The following is a 7,229-nucleotide window of genomic DNA, read 5'->3' as shown; positions in this document are numbered from 1 at the left end:
CACAAACACTGTAAACAGACCTGTCACCTGCCCAGCGTGATTCCTTTTAAACCAGAGACACTGCGCGTAGACCTGAGAGTGAGCTGCACTCAATAGGTTTTAAAAACACACAATCACCGACCGAAACATCTCACACGGAGACTCAGACACACAGGAGCACCAATCCGGGGATGAGACACGACAAATCCATTTTACCGGTCTGCACGGCAGCTAGTAGCTCCCTCTTTGAATCATCTGTCTCTGTGAATGTGATGATGGTGCTCTCTACAGTTGTCCTCTCAGTCCAGAGCAGAAAGGCGAACTCTGGTAGTGTGAAAGGAGTCCGTTGCCCTTTTATTAGAGGGTTTACCCACATTTAAATAAACAGCTTATATGTGCTAATTTTAGTGATAGTTTTGTCTCTTTCTGGTAGTTTTGCATCTGTTTTTGTAATTCAATTTTTATTTCTTTTCCAAGCAAAAGAAAACAAAACAGTAACGTTACACAGAAAGACATAAACAGAAGAAGTAACGCTTATAATAATAAAAGACAATCAAACTAAGAACAACGAAGACAGAAAGAAAGAAAAGAAAAAAATGACTCAGGGTAAACATTGGAATCACCTGGTTAGTCACTGAATATTGTATTCTTGTAGGGCGCCCATATTTTCCAAAATACTTCCTGTCTGTTTTAAAAATGAATTGTTCATTGTTTGCTATTTTGGTCATTTTTCCTGACCACTCGTCGAAGAGGATGATTATTTTTTGTTTTCCAGTGCCTGAGCACAACCCTACAACCTGTGGTAAGAGCCAGTCAGCACCATAGAGTCAATCTCGTCTTTTCTGGTATTTTGTTTAATATGCAGAGCGCAGGGACATTCATACAACATGTGTACTAGAGTGCCTCTGCTCCTTTCACTTCTCTAGCATATATCTGAATCCTGTAATTTTAGCCTCGCCATTTTACTGGGAGTCCAGTATTCCCTATGCATGATCCTATAAGTGATTAACCGAGCCTGCACTTCCCTTGCTTCTCTTTTTGGTCATTTTGATTTTGTCTTTCTAGTTGTTTTCCTTCTGTTTGTGAACCTTTTGTGTCTTTTAACTGAGCTCTGACTCCTACACGGGCACCTCTTGCCCTCTGGGCCCCTGGGCCTGTGCTTGGTAATCCATCCATGTATTGTCCTCACTGTTTATTGCACTGCATTTTTTTTTCTCACGTATGAAAAAATGATCCCACAGTCAATTTATGCAGCATGGTCCTATCCTCCTGTATAAGCCCCGCACCATAGCCACAGGACATGCTATTCCAAAATCAATTCAAGGAAAACAAGCAATTCATGCATCATTGAGATGCACGTGCTGTACGCATTAATTTAACTGTATTTATATCTTTTATTAAATATATTCTGACTGAAGAACACATACAGTCTCTTTGAACACTGAAAGAGACTCAAACTAGAACAAAATGAATTGTGTCCACAGGAGCAAAAACATCAAAAAGACAAAGATAGCATGAATTGTTGTTTTCTACTTCTGTTCTGCTGTTTTCCACTTTCTGTCATTTTCAAGTGTAAAATCTTCAGTCACACATCAGGGGGGACCAAGTGGGTCATTGGGTGGGTGGACTGGTGACTGGGGGCTCTGGTGACAGATCCTCAAATGGAAAATTGCTTGTTAATTATGAGTGCAAAAGATAAATTTCAACCCCATTAACTGTCTGAACTGTGAACCACAGAGAGCTCTCCTTATTAATCTGCATTTTCATTTCATTTTTATCAATAATAACCATTAATATTCATGTCTCACAAAATAACTACTATGAGCTCATGTTTTGTAGGAATGGTGCAACACTTAAGTTTTTAATTTACATTTTCATTCTTGCCTCTTTAAAGCTGTTCTAATTAATATCTTTTCATTAACAATGTATAAGATGACTTCTTTTAATATAGAAGCAGTCGCTAGTAGCAGACTAGCAACTCAGAGAAGATAGCAGAGAATTTAGCAGCGAAAGAGCCAGATATTTCCCTCAAGGGTTGGTGGTGAACAAAACAGAGCTTGATAGTAAGTGAGGGTTGGATTTACATTCTTCAAGTGGACACAAACATGACTCACAATGAATGCTAATGGTGCTCTGTGTCTGTTGGTTGTGCAGCTGTTTTGTGGCCGTATCTACTTAATAAATAGTTAATATGTCAATGTCATGTTGAAATAAACGAGACAAGAGGTTACAATACGCCCTCTGAGCAGCGCTACATCTTCAGGGCAGATTGGAGGCTACAGTGGGTTGCTATTTCAAAGTGACAAGACAGGCAGAAAAGAGTTAACATTGTTATTGCTTTCCACCTAAGGAGACAGCTCTTGGCGAGTAAAGGAATGAAGTTTGATACTGCGCTTGCAACATTTTTCCTACACTGATAAGTAGTTGTTAATGTTGTAGCAATGTGTAGCAATAACAAAACTTACAAATAGCTATTTGTGCAATTTCAGAGACATTTCCCCAAATGTAAATTTTTGACAATATTTTTAGCATGGCTGACTTTTCTAGCACCAGTTTGTCCAATACTGTGGGTTCTCACCAAATATAATGATGACAGGTCCCACTCTATTGGCCTCAGAAATGCTTCTGCTGAGTGAATTAACAATAGAAATATCAGTTCATGATTAATTTACTAGCCATTGGATGACTGTGAATACATCTGGTATATCATGATGTGTGTGTGTGTGTGTGTGTGTGTGTGTGTGTGTGTGTGTGTGTCTGGTAAATAGTATTGCTGCTGTGGCAAGCTGACATTTTAGACACACAACAGACCCCAAACTTTGCGGCTTGCATGACTTGTTGAAAAAAGCACAGTTTTCTTTTCTCAACAAGTCATTCAAGCCGCTAAGAAATGGGAACACTTAAAGAGTAAGTGTGGGGTGAAACATTTTTTATCTGGTATTATAGATGAATGGGCCACTGGATCACATGTAAGCTCTTTCCCTATGTGGATTTACTTTACACGGATGATGATGCTTCATAAATTACTTGGCTACAGTCCTTTATATAGTCTGTACGCTTTTATCAAATGATGTAATGTGTTAATTTAAACTTTTATTCCTCTTACACCTTTTACACAGGATGTGATATTACCACTGACTGGATTAGGGACAGAGGTTGGGGAGGTAACAGCCGTGAACTGGCCTTCCTCAAGGCGATGCACAAGGCTCTGGGGCAGAGGGAGTCCATCAGGCCCCTGGACATCTCTGCCAGAGTAGTTGACTCCTTATCAGATGTTACAGAGGAGCCTGATGAGGTGCCTGGAACCTCCGCTCCAGGACCATCCATTATACCCAACCAATTGTCTGATGGGTCCAAAAGGTCCAAACCAAAAAGACAGACAAATTGAGATTGTAGAGGACTACACAGAAAGGTAGGAGAAGAGGCAGAGGGAACTGAATAAGATAGAGGAGGATTGTGATTCCTTAAATCAAATGATTCCTCACAAACTTATAGAATTTTTATATGTATGTTGTGTTAATGAACTTGCATTTATGATTTAAATAAATAGCGTTAACAGCTATAGCTATAAGGCAGTAATGTAGTTATTTATAGCTTATAGCTATAGCAAGTTGAACAGAAATGTTTTAAAGGTTACATGGTTGTGGTCGGCAGTATTGATGTAAACTAAACTTTGACTCAGCCCATCATTAATTCAAATGAACAATAAATTCATCTTCTAGCATAATAATAACCCTTAATAGGGGCTGAGGGTGCTGGAGTTCCCCACTCCTCTCCTGGATGTCATGTAAGTCAAGTGGAGCAGGAGGAGCAGGTTCTTCAGGCTGGACCTCTGGCTCTTAAATGACGTCTTCACGTGTGAGGTACACATTGAAACACTCCTGCATCCTCCTTTGTATTGGATGTCTCATTGGAAGCTCAAGACAAGGATAGCCTCCATCCCACAAGAGAAAAAAAACAGGTGAATCAAAATAAAAAGGGCTGTTTCTCAATATCTGTGTGTCATGTCCTGAATCTCCATCACCAACAAAAATGTCTAGAGATCTACCAGAGCGGTTATGAATGGATTGAAGCTGCTGATGTTTGGGTGGTTTAATTCCACCACCTTATTGAAGGCCTTGTGCTGTGCCAGCTGTGCAAATCCTCCAACTTCCTCCAAGGTGTTTTGTCTGTGGAATGAAATGACCTTAGACTTACATCTGCAAATCTCCTTGGCAATCCTTTGCACAACTCGAAAAATGGTTGAGTTTGGCACATCAGATGCTCGTGTCGTCACTCAGTAAGAGATCCCATGGGCCAGCCAAAAACAAAAATAAGGATCTATTAATGATGCCCCCAGTCATGATCCCTCTCTCGGTGCAAAATGCTTGGAAGCCATTTGAAAGCACGCCTCGACATCCTGCAGTCAGTCCTCATGTCTCACTCCACATCCATGTACATCCTGAGGACTGGCATGTGGGTGTTCAGCCTTGTAAATTGGGCTCGCTGGCATGACTGAATTTATGAAGAAACACTACATTAACAAGATGGTACATAAAAAAACACAAATCAGAGGAATGCAAGCATATGCTATATTACAGCCCTAATTTATTCATCAACCATTTCTTTTCATTTTTGCTTAATGATGCTGTTTTGACAAAAACAAGTAAATTGCCTCTCATCCACTCTGTAAGGCAAGAGCCTGGAAGACGTTCAAATCAGGCAGTCGTTCCCTGAAGTGTCTTGGCTGTGATGAAAGCACACAACATGAAATAAAACCCACAATAGTACGAAACATGTTTTGGCATTGTCAAGGTAACATATGTCACAAAGTGCTGTCCCATTCCTATTTATACCATTTAGAGCCCTCGCAGCCACTTGCACTCAACCATTTGCCAGGCGAATTAAGTCTGTGAGGGTTCAGGCCTTAGACCTTAGGGGGGGGAATGGTATGCACCATTAGTTGCGTTTCAGCATAAGCTCCATGAATGCTCTGCTCTTGCTATAGTGATCCCCATTACGGACAAATGTGCAAATAGAGATCCGTAGAGCTATTAAGCTTAAAAGACCAGAAGTCTCTGCTTTCTTGTTAGTATCATATGTGTTCCTCATGTCCACAGCCGCAGGAAAGAAGGCTAAGAAAAACTTTAGTGGAAGAAAAGGAGAGTTCTTGAGACAAAGCTAAAAAATATATGGCCCAAGGGCAAACCAGTAACAGAGTTATTCCTCCCATCTATAAATTCTGCGGGACAGAAAATTCATGGCCATCATTACCGCCTACTGGACTGCCCCCAACTCAGTCCACAGAGATCCACCTTGCACACTAGGAATGAGAATATTCATCATAAAACTAATTGATGTTGCCTTTGAGGATTCATTCAGACTGGCGTGATTGAGTTTCAGTTTGGTCCAGCCAACACACTTTGATTAAAGTTAGTAATAGCAGTAAATTGTTGAAAATGTACTTTGTATGTGCTTTTTATTCCCATTATTTACATTTTTGACATAGTGTTTTGTTCTTTTGATGTCGTGCAGTCCAGTCCTAAATGTTGAACCGCTTTGCTTCACACACACATCATGTACACACCTTCTATTACTCATACACCATGTCAAAAAAAATTGATGGTTGAGTTTTATTATTTTGTGAAGACAAGTGGAGCTGAAGACTGTCGAGCTGTTTCATCTAACAGAGCAGCTTCACCTTGGGCTGATTCAACTGAATGTACTGCAAAAAAAAAAAAGAAAAGAAAAAAAAGAGATAGCCATATTGTGGCAGTGCTTTGAGACAGAGAGCAGACCGAGTGGAGAGAGGAGTAAGGGATGATGACCAATAAGTGTGTTATCCAAAAGAAAGAAAAAGCAGATTCCATTTTGTTGGGGTTACTGCCAGGACAATAGGTCTCTTTGCTGCCTCTGAAGTGGAAATGTAAAGGGAAGAAGAAATGTTAAAGCACTGATATAACATTATAAAACTGGGCCTGTTCACATTTGTTTTAAAATGTTTGTTTACATCATTACTGGAGCTCAGGTCCCCTGAAGATATGCAATGCAGCTGCCTGAATGCATGACTTCACCATGAGATAGAAGAAGAAGAAGAAGAAGAAGAGGACACTGTTAATCCAGTACAAACAGCTAAAACCTTGAAAATACACAGCATCCATAAAGTGAAGTAGAAAGTAGTGCTTGATCTTTGGTCTTGGTTTTTAGTTTTTAAAGACTCTTGTTTTCTGGGAAAATGGAAGAGCTGAAGTAATGGCTTCAAGTTTCTTAACTGGCTCGAACTCGGCTTTTGCCTGTTTTTTTTTTGCAACTTCTTTTTCACATTGTTTTAAATGCTGCACTTAAGAAAAAACGTTAAAAGCTGGTCCATTAGTGTAAAAGAACAATACAGCAGAGCGATAATGATGGGATGCATTCTGTGTTCTTGAACTGAAGTAGCCTGTCTCCCTAAAATTTCTATTAACTTTGCCAACAAAGTTGGCCGCTGTACTGTTTTTGCCTCTCATGTTACAGCTGCAATGAAATACAAAGCAGTAAGTTAAAAGAATTGTGTGCTTTATAAATGTTCCTGTATTTAGACAGAATTAGTGACAGTGGAAAAACATGCTTCATTTCGAGTATAAGAAAATCAGAGCAGTGGTAGAGAACGAAATGAGCTATTGACAACTCTCATGTTTGTTTGTGACATTAAACCCCCCTCTTCAAACCTCATGGCTTAATAGGTCACTAAATTAGGATAAAAAGCATGCTGTAAAAAGCAGGAGCTGGGGGAGGAGAATTAGTAAGTAAGTGCATTAACCTTTTCAGGGATACTGAATAATGACGGATACTCACTGACCCCTTTTCAGGGAGTATACAATGCACTGTACTATACAACATCCGGCCGTGCTGGATTAACTGTGATGCGGTCCACTCAGTAGTTACTGTGGCAACCTGATAGAGTGGTAGAGTAGTTTCATTAATTTAAGATGACTCAGTCTTGATGTAGGTGGAGACTCGGAAGGATCACGGCAAGAAGCGAGGTGGACGTATTAGCTGGATGTTCTCGGGAACTCGGATATTAAGATTCGAGATGATGAGGAGGAGGTGGAGGAGACGGTGGATGAGGAAATTTGGAAAATGCAATGATGATAAAGGCTGCCGGAATCCCTGCTGTGATTAAATGTCATTTTACATATAGTTAAAAAGCAATAAGCTCTAAAGCTCCTTTCTGCTAATGTCAGGAGGGCACAGGAAATAATCACAGGTACATCTTCATCCACTAATGGGAA

This window comes from Seriola lalandi, unplaced genomic scaffold (assembly GCF_002814215.2).
Source record: "Seriola lalandi dorsalis isolate HSWRI2012SDOR001 ecotype SW California unplaced genomic scaffold, Sedor1 jcf7180002054425, whole genome shotgun sequence".
Taxonomy (NCBI): domain Eukaryota; kingdom Metazoa; phylum Chordata; class Actinopteri; order Carangiformes; family Carangidae; genus Seriola; species Seriola lalandi.
This window is presented reverse-complemented; position numbering follows the sequence as displayed.